General features: G+C 37.5%; 1 protein-coding gene across 1 annotated transcript in view; it reads right to left on the bottom strand.

Moving 5' to 3' along the window:
• Positions 1 to 9,403: 9,403 nt before the first annotated feature.
• LOC137994691 (BTB/POZ domain-containing protein 6-like) overlaps positions 9,404 to 10,000 on the bottom strand; it is a 2,052-nt gene continuing 1,455 nt past the window's right edge. Inside the window, exon 1 of the mRNA XM_068840295.1 lies at positions 9,404 to 10,000. This exon is cut by the window's right edge and continues 1,455 nt beyond it. The gene's annotated coding sequence lies outside the window, so the exon portion shown is untranslated.

The following is a 10,000-nucleotide window of genomic DNA, read 5'->3' as shown; positions in this document are numbered from 1 at the left end:
GCGGGAATATTCAAGACTTACATTAAAGCGCCGAATAGCAAAAGATTGCCGAGGGAGTTTCGGTAGGTCACCTCACTGATAATAACCTGAAAGTATATGCCTTAAATTTTGTATAGAATATCCTCTCTTTTTCATAACACGTTTGGTTGCTGATTCATTGAATTGAGATTCGCATCATACATCCCTCCCTGTGAAAGGACAGTCTTTACTTTTGCAGACGTACTCCCTTAGTAATTTCAGGTCACGTTATTAATTTAAGGAGGCTCGAAAGGGTTTTCAGTTGAGCGCGCGCGCGTAAGCCACACACGCAATTCGTAAGCTGCTCGCGTCAGCTCGTGATTCAAATGGGTCACCAGAAATAAACAGATACTGCTAAATTCGCTCACCTTTCTCCTAATTCCTATACATATGGAATATACATAGACATCTCCTATTCACGAAAACTACGAAAATTCTACACAAACGGTTTAATAGTCACTTAAATCAGTTTGTGTTGGCCTGTAGCTCCACTCGCGCGCGGACTCGAATGGGCGGGTGACGCATGCGTAGATGCTGATCTTGTAACCCCCTAATTTTTCCTGATTTTACAACTTTACTCGTTTATATCTCTGCTTCCGGACGGTGAATTTTTTTCATTTTTTGCATGTTAGCTTAAATTAATTTAAACTGTTTGTCTTTCAAATTAAAAAAAATTCTGTAGGTGAAAAAAAAAATTAGAGCCACATTTCAAAAAAACCTATTTTTCGGAAAAACTGACCTACAGATTTTGTTGAATTTTAAATATTTTAGAGAGTATTTCTAACATTATCTGGTAAAGCTGAATGGGAAAATTTCACCGTCCTGTTTCTTCAAAAATGGTCACATATGTTGATTTTAAGGCTCAAAGAAATGCCTAATATCGTTGCCATGGTAACGTTATTTTGGAGGAAAATATTATGTGAGAAATCTACGATAGGTACTTAATACCCTGGCCAAATTTCGTCATGATATGATTAACCTAACTGTATCTAAGGACAGAATATGTTTACTTGTTTGAAAAAAAGAGAAACTATTTCGAGCCTCCTTAAGGCCATTTAAAACAATACCAATGATAAGGAAAGGGGTATGAATGATATGGATCTCTGCATCCCTGTGACAGCTGAAGTCTATTATACCCAGCCCCTTAATTATTTGCCACTTATATTTTTATATGCCTCGTTCTTCAAACAATACTGTTCCTAGAACACATTAGTGGCCCGGGTATGCTATTTAACAATTATTCCTCGAGCCCAAATGGGCTCTGAGTCAATAGCCCATAAGGCCGAAGGCCGAATGGGCTATTGACTCAGAGGCCATGAGGGCGAGAGGAATAATTGTTTGAGTAAAATCCAACTAGTTGGTCAAAAAAATATCGAGACAAAACATCTTTCGCTAGTTAAAGCTAGACTTTAATTGTTGTTTTGGTTTCAAAGCCGGCGCTTTTCGCTACTAGTGGGCTATAACAAATAGCCTACTAGTAGCTCAACCAATCAGAACGCAGCATTGATAATAGCCCATTAGTTGGATTTTACTAAAGTTACATATATTTTTTCACAAGCGATGTGGTGTGCAGTGGCAAGGTTTGGTGGAATACAAATTTCCTGACATGGTTACCGTATGCCTTTACTGTTGTCTCATGTCCAAGCAATGTCACACGTTTAGTATCTGAAGCCTTTTGTACCAAGCTTTTCACCAAACCTTGCCACTGCACACCACATTGCTTGTGCAAGGATATACTATAACTATTTCACATGACATGATATAAAAAGGTATTTCACTTGTTACAGCGTACTTGTCACTTGTTTTTCCTATGACATGGTATACCCTCACTGGTGTCTCATGACCAAACATTGTTACATGTTTAGTACCTAAAGCCTTTTATACCAAGCCATAAAAATAATTGTAACAAATCAGAATACAGGGAAGACAGTGAAATAATAACTGGATATGCAGCCTTATTCCACCAAACCTTGCTACTGCACACCACATTGCTTGTGCAATGATACATGTAACTATGACAATTGGTATACAAAGCTTCTCACATGTTATTTGTCACTTGTATTTTGTTTGCATGTACATGTACAGGTGTATGCGAGCCTTTACAAAAAAATCCAATTGTCTTGTCGGGTATTCTATGGTAAAGTACTCAATGCATTACTAGCATTTCTCATGGAAGATTATACAGCTACTATACATTTACATGTTGAGAGCTGGCTATCTAAATAATTATACTGTACCAACCATTTTGTGATAGAGTTGATATTGTCAATATTTTCAATTTCTCCCCATAAAACCTCAAATTTTATTTGATAAGTGCTTAGTCTACATGTAGCTCATACGGTAACAACACAAAAAGGACATCCTAGAGAATTTTTATTAAAACTTTCGTTTTAGTGAGCAGTTTTCTGTATGATTGCTCCACTGCTTTAATTGTATATGGTAAAACTTACAACATCATGCTTTTAGTGCTTTGTGGCCAGGAACCCAAGAAAAAAGAGAAAATTATAGATGAAATACAAAAGTTGTTTTGAGTTGTAGCCATCAAACACTAATTCCATTTGAAAATCATGAGAAACTCAAGCTCAGTAACTATTATTGATTTTATTACATGCACAAAATGGTCAATTTGGAAAGGTGGACACTTGTGGGAGGCTGTCACAGGCTTCCAGATAAGTTTGCAATTCCTTTAAAGCTTCATTATTCAGTTTCACTTACACCGGAGGATTGCTTATGAATGGCAGAGTGGTGTGTTACATCATTCATTGAAATGTACATGTAGCTTTATGCATTGATTGATTGATTGATTGATTGATTGACTGACTGTGTGAATATTTTCCAGGGCCTATCTCAACCATAAGCTGCAGTGCTGAAGGGAATTTCTTGAGGTGCAAGAAACAGACAGTCCACTGATTGTGAATTGTGATGCAATTGCAAAGTAATGTCTTTATGTCAATACTTGGGTAGAGTAGTGTCATTGTTATTCAGGATACACTGTATGAAATTAATCTTTTGACATGAACTGGGGTCAAGTGAATTTTTTCAGGCATCCGGTAATTATGGCAGAGTCAAATGTTCAGGGCAAAAATCAGTGATTACCTGTGCTAATATAGGAATCGTTTCTCAATAATTTTTGACTAAAATCAAGAAAGGTTTCACAATCCTTTAAGTCTGAGAAAATTGTCAGTGATCTTTCAATACTAGCAGTAACATGAGTTTAAGTGATATCTTTCTAATAGACGTATAGATTGAAAGATGGGTGTAATAAAAGTACCACTCAGTTACATGCAGTTAATTTGTTATAGTATACAAATCTGTAGTATTTTCCATCTGAACTGGCGGGTGGCACACCTCATACAGTTTGATGCAATTTGTAAAGTAGGTCTAACCATGCAGTTAATTTGTCATATTGTAGTACACTAATTTGTAGTATTTTCCATCTGAACTGGCGGGTGGCGCACCTCATACAGTTCAATGTAATTTGTAAAGTAGGTCTAACCATGCAGTTAATTTGTCATATTGTAGTACACTCCTTTGTAGTATTTTCAATCTGAACTGGCGCGTGGCATGCCTCATACAGTTCGATGTAATTTGTGAAGTAGGTCTAACCATGCAGTTAATTTGTCATACAGTAGTACTTGTATCTAATTTGTAGTATTTTTCATCTGAACTGGCGGGTGGCACGCCTGATACAGTTTGATGTAACTTTTAAAGTAGGTCTAACCATGTAGTTAATTTGTCATATTGTAGTACACTAATTTGTAGTATTTTCCATCTGAACTGGCGGGTGGCACGCCTCATACAGTTCGATGTAATTTGTGAAGTAGGTCTAACCATGCATTTAATTTGTCATACAGTACTACTTGTATCTAATTTGTAGTATTTTTCATCTGAACTGGCGGGTGGCACGCCTGATACAGTTTGATGTAACTTTTAAAGTAGGTCTAGCCATGCAGTTAATTTGTCATATTGTAGTACACTAATTTGTAGTATTTTTTATCTGAACTGGCGGGTGGCGCGCCTCATACAGTTCCATGTAATTTGTAAAGTACGTCTAACCATGCAGTTAATTTGTCTTATTGTAGTACACTATTTTGTAGTATTTTCCATCTGAACTGGCGGGTGGCGCACCTCATACAGTTCGATGTAATTTGTAAAGTACGTCTAACCATGCAGTTAATTTGTCATATTGTAGTACACTAATTTGTAGTATTTTCCATCTGAACTGGCTGGTGGCATTCCTTATACAGTTCGGTGTCACTTGTAAAGTAGGTGTAATCATGCAGTTAATTTGTTATAGCATTTAAATTTGTAGTATTCTCCATTTTAACTGGCGGATGGCACGCCTTATATGGTTCGAAGTGACTTGTAAAGTAGGTCTAAACATGCAGTTAATTTGTTATAGAATACTGTGAAGTATTTTCCATCTGGTTCTGTAGATAAACGTGTTTGAAGAACTTAGATTCAAGTACAGTACTATAGGAACTTGCTTCCAAACAATGCTTAACAAAATGTTCACCACAGTTTTTGGTTGGTGCATCATTAGTGTATGTTGTTTGATAATAGTATTGGGCGCAGATCAGATACCAGACCTAATAACTTAAATCAATTACTTGAAAATACAATGTAGCATACGAATCAATGTGAAATGGCTGAGTCATTCTCCTAGCTGCTATTTCAACTTTCAGGCAGGTTCGATTTAGATACTGAATTTTTATACTGTGCATATACTTGTGACGTATTATATGGCAGTTATTATGTTGTCCTAAGGTCAGCCTAAGTTTTCATTAATTCCCAATCAAATGTTTGGTATCTGAACTCAGCCTTAACTTCTCCGTTGGCTTTAACATTGCCAAGTTTACTGCCGTAAGGGATATTTTGTTATGCTTTTGGGATTCAAAATGTGCATTCATCAAATGAATTGTTGTATTGGCAAAAACAAAAGCTATGGTATCTGAGGCAAAATGAAACCGCTTCTGCAGGTTACATTTCCAAAGTACTACATTTATAGAAAGGCAAAATAATTTCATTAATTTAAAGAGATGACTAATAATTGACAGAGGCCTTTGATATACCTTTGATATTGTTGCTCCGAACTACACAATGTAACTAATTAAAATTAATTTAGGATTTAAATACCTGTATATCTATCATAATTAGGAACTTACTGTCACGCAAGTCAATTATTTATTAAGATGAGTAATAATTTGCTGCTAGTTGTATTGCATTAGGTTGTTACTAAATTCTGCATCAGGGTACAGTGTCTGTTTCGGCCACGAATTTGAAGAAAAACGTTGAGTACTTCTATCATCTTATTTACCTTACCTACATTCGTTTGCATGTGACATTTGTATTTCAAGTGCATCATGAGAATGGATTATTTTCGGCAGTAGTTTCTAAGGAATAATTCACCTTTGAGTTCTATTGTATGGAGGCACTGTCTAAAGGGCAATAAAACAGCTTCATGAATTATTGATATGGTTTTTGCAGTATTCAATCAACAGAGTTTCAAGGGTATGTCATTTTCCATCTCAAGGAAAATGCCAAACAGATTCTTTGATTACATTTGCTAATTTGAGAAAAAAATTCACCTCTGGCCTAATTAAAGAACAGTGTAAAATCACATTTTAATCATTTTGCTATTACAAGCAAAACTAATGTTTTGGATCACATCTGTTATCTTGACCAAACGCTACATGTATATTGTTCACATTTGCTACTTTAAGCAAAAATGATATTGTTATCACATTTGCTACAGTGAGCAAAAACATAATTTTATTTTTTGATCACAGGGCTACCCGAGCAAATAGTCAAATTTCCTATCGTAAACAAGCATGAAAACCTGGTTCTTTGAATGGATTTGGTATCCAGAGCAATTATGTGAAAAAAGTCGTATTTTGGTTACATTTAATATCCCGAGCAAATTTCTACAAAAATACATCCTTGAACACATTTGCTTTCCTGAGTAAAACCCTGCAAAACTACACGTTTGGCCACATTTGCTATTCTGAGGAATCTCTGCAAAAATTCATATTTGAACACATTTGCTGCTCCGAGCAAACGGGTGCAAAAACTATATTTGCTCGCCTTTACTCACCTTGTAAAAAGGTGCAATGATGAAAATTTGATCAAATTTACAACTTCAGGAAAAGTACTTGCAAAATTTTAGTTTTAACATCATGTTTACTATCCCTCCAAATGTCACAAAAAATACCATGTTATCCATACTTTTACTCACAACAGCAAATTTAACACAAATGTGGCATTTAAGAGCGTTGCCATGGGTGGAAAAACTGTGGCAAATGTGATCTTTGCTTTTCAGCAAATCTAAGCAAACGTGCACAAACGTAGCATTTGCCATGCATTTGCTCCACATTTGCTATATGTGAAAATCCGTTTTTTCGTCCAGTGTCAAAACGGTCGATAAGGGCACTTCACTCACTTGAACTGCGAGAGCCTCAATATCCTTCACAATATATAACAAGAGATGGACTGTTATCACCATTAACTTCGTCCGTCTGACAGGAATAATTAGCATTAAATTGATAAGCAGCGTAAGTCGGAAAAACTGCCATTGAGATGTTTGAGACCGGCCACAAAATGGTTTGATTTTGAAGATAGCAGACCACTCTCTGGCTGGTCTTGAGGCTGTAAAGTGCTCACACTGCAGCCACTTGCCTCGAACATGATCTAACTGAAGCTAAAATTAAAGCAGGCTACTGCAGGCTCTGCTAATGTAGATGCAGACTCTGTCTAGAAAGCATCAATCACGTCATAAATGGCAACTTAACCCTGAGCTGTTTTATAGGCTTTACCAGACATTGTCTCATTGAGTACTGATTTGGTTACTAAAGCTCCCAATGCTCAGCTAACAAGGTTTACCTCATGGTAACACTCCCTCCTATTCAATGAGGATTGCAGACCGCTCTCTGGCTGGTCTTAAAGCTGTAAAGCGCCTTGACTAGATAACACCACAAATGCTGAATGCCTAAACAAGGTTACTCAAGGTGAACTTGCGATAAATGTGACTATAACATAGATCACTTCTCCTTCGAAATGTATCGTACAATAGAATTCGCACGGTTCAAGCTCAGCGAACAGGTGCCATGTGGTACTAATGCGAATGCCTACACAAGGTCATTCTAGGTGAATTTTCCATAAACGTGACTATTACATTGTTCACTTCACCTTTCATACGACGGTATTTTACAAACTCTAATAAGAGAATTTCCTTCCAACGACAAAAGGTCCATGACGTCAGCTAAAGGAGGGTTCAAAAGTTAAAATATCAGAACTTGATACGAAGAGTTTTCAAAACGGCACACTCACGTGTTCACCAATTCAGTATCAAAAACGCCATAACAAGGTCATTCTAGACTAAATAGACACAAGTACCTCCAACAAAGAAACGACTGACCGACCGACCATCAGAAGAGACGGGCCGATGGGAAACTAAACATTTTATTGGGATGGCCTATGTCCAGAAATGCCTCAAATTAGATGAACGCGGATTTCAATAAGCGTCACGAAGTGTCCCCTTGCTCTTATCGCCAACTTCAACATCACTCGTGTCTCAGAAATTAATGTCACAAAGTGTCCCCCAAATGCTTCTGTTTAAGTAAAGATTAACTGCTGTATTTATTAAACCTAAAAATAACGCTAACCTTTACTCTTACCTTGTTGGAAATAGATGTAGTAAGCCTTGGACTTAAATGGGACTTAAATGGACACTTCGTGTCGGGTGTCAAAACTAGTAGGCGTGCAGATAATTAGGTGCATTTCTGGACATAATGAATGGCCTAAGAAAAAAACAAAATGTGAATGATTTCGTGCTCATAGATAAAGTGGAATAAAGCTCATCAGTAAAACTCTTTTTGACCTTGAACTGACAAAGTTTCCTAACGATCTGTCACATCACGAGCTAGTACGTCTGTGATATCTAATTTTAGCGTTATTCCTACTCGCTGGCTTTTGACAATTACTCTGACAAGACTTTCCTTTCCGTTTGCTTCCCGAGGATTTGCTTTTTTTTTTCTTTTAAAACTCGTGCCATTCAAGAAAAATTCATTAATCAACTGGTGAATTCCTAAGTAAATTTCATTTGAAGAACCGAAATTGCAGTCAACGCTTCGTGAATCATGGCATATCGGTTTTTTGCGTGAAATTTACGGTGGAATTCACTAGTTAGGAAATGAATCTTTGTCCAGGAGAAGGTGAAGAAATGATTTAATTAAGCAGTACCCAGAAACACAACTCAACTCCGGAGCTATAGGTCCCGATTCCGGCCCTGCCCGGGAACGTTAATTGTGTTGTATTCGTGGGCAATACACTTTACTCACACGGTGCCTCTTTCCACCCATGTGTATAAATGGGTACCGGCGAATTTAATGCTGGGGGTAACCCAAACCGAAATTGCAGTCATCGCTTCGTGATTCATGGGATATCGGTTTTTTGCATGAAATTTACGGTGGAATTCACTAGTTAGGCAATGGATTTTTGTATAGGAGAAGGTAAGGAAATGATTTAATTAAGCAGTACCCAGAAACACAACTCAACTCCGGAGCTATAGGTCCGAGTTCGGACCTTGGCGGGGAACGTTAATTGTGTTGTATTCGTGGGCATTACACTTTACTTACACGGTGCCTGTTTCCACCCATGGGTATAAGTGGGTACCGGCGAATTTAATGCTGGGGGTAACCCTGTGATCGACTGGAATCCCATCCAGGGGGGAGTAGAAATACTCCTAGTCGCTTCATGCTACTGAAACCGGGATAATCTCTGACCTGATGGGCCAATTGGCTCATATGCAGACTTTGCCTTACCTTGTAAACTTCGGCGTGTTTTTTTCTAACACTCTCCCTGTTCTCCTGCATTCGTAATCCGTCTCTTCTTTGATTTTAAAGTTACTTGAAGAACCTTTTAGGTTTCTGACAGTTAGCTTATTGTCATTCAGTATTCAAAGACGGCGGTCTAAACGAAGTGCAATTTTAAAAAGCGATTATATCGGAACTTGCAATAGATACCCTAATTAATAAACATGTTTTCCAGCAGTTTGGTTGGTCTAGATTAATTGGTCTGAAGAGCGGATATCACCACCTGGACATTTTTTGCCGAACATGAACCTTTTATTGGCTTCATTGCTGGATCTTGCCCAAAGGAAAACTTAGAGCTCCACCCTCTATCTCTATTTTCGGCGTCGTATTTTTCAGTTTCATTAAGTTATTCCGCCACTTTTATTATTGAAGTGGTGGAGATACCAGGGTATAAGCAGTTTTGTTTACATTGATGATAGTCTTGCATGACCTTAAGCGAACCGAGTCAGCGACTAAAGAAAACTACGTCGTCATCAGGTCAGATCTCGCCCCTCGCAGGCTTCTTAGTAGCCATTCCTTAGTAGTGCACCCCCTCCTAAGAAAAATTCTGGATCCGCCCCTGACGTGATTGGCAACATAAGTAGGTTCTAAAAGAAGCAAATACCCAACTTTTGTACAACCTATAAGTGAATTGGTGATAGCTGTGAATACTTCGGAGAAATAAACGGATGAGTTAAACTTATTAATTATGATTTATTAAGGATATAATCACCTCCACTAGCAGCTAGAGAAAGAATTCACAATAACCTTGAAGAAATTCAAATTTCTTTTAAAAGCTCATTTTGTTCAGTCATGAATTCAGTGTCGAAAAATCTACACTATTTGGCATAAAAAATGGTGAGGTCGTCTGATTAGCACCCTAACTTCATCATTTTTGAACGACTTTTTTAAAAATTAAGTGTCAGTACTTGCATTCCGTAACCCACCTAGCCCTCTCATAGGCTTTTTAAGAGCAAGTTGTCGGTTTTCACATACAGTCCGAATAATGTAATGAACAATATGATTCATGGTACTTACTATACACGTCACAATGTGTCACAAGTCTGCGAATTTCATGTATTACTTTAGGGTAAACGCTGTATGAAAACGCTGTTTTATGACTGTCAGATGTA

This window comes from Montipora foliosa, chromosome 3, assembly GCF_036669935.1.
Source record: "Montipora foliosa isolate CH-2021 chromosome 3, ASM3666993v2, whole genome shotgun sequence".
NCBI lineage: Eukaryota > Metazoa > Cnidaria > Anthozoa > Scleractinia > Acroporidae > Montipora > Montipora foliosa.
Note: the sequence above shows the minus strand (reverse complement) of the source record. Positions and strands in the feature narration are given on the sequence as shown.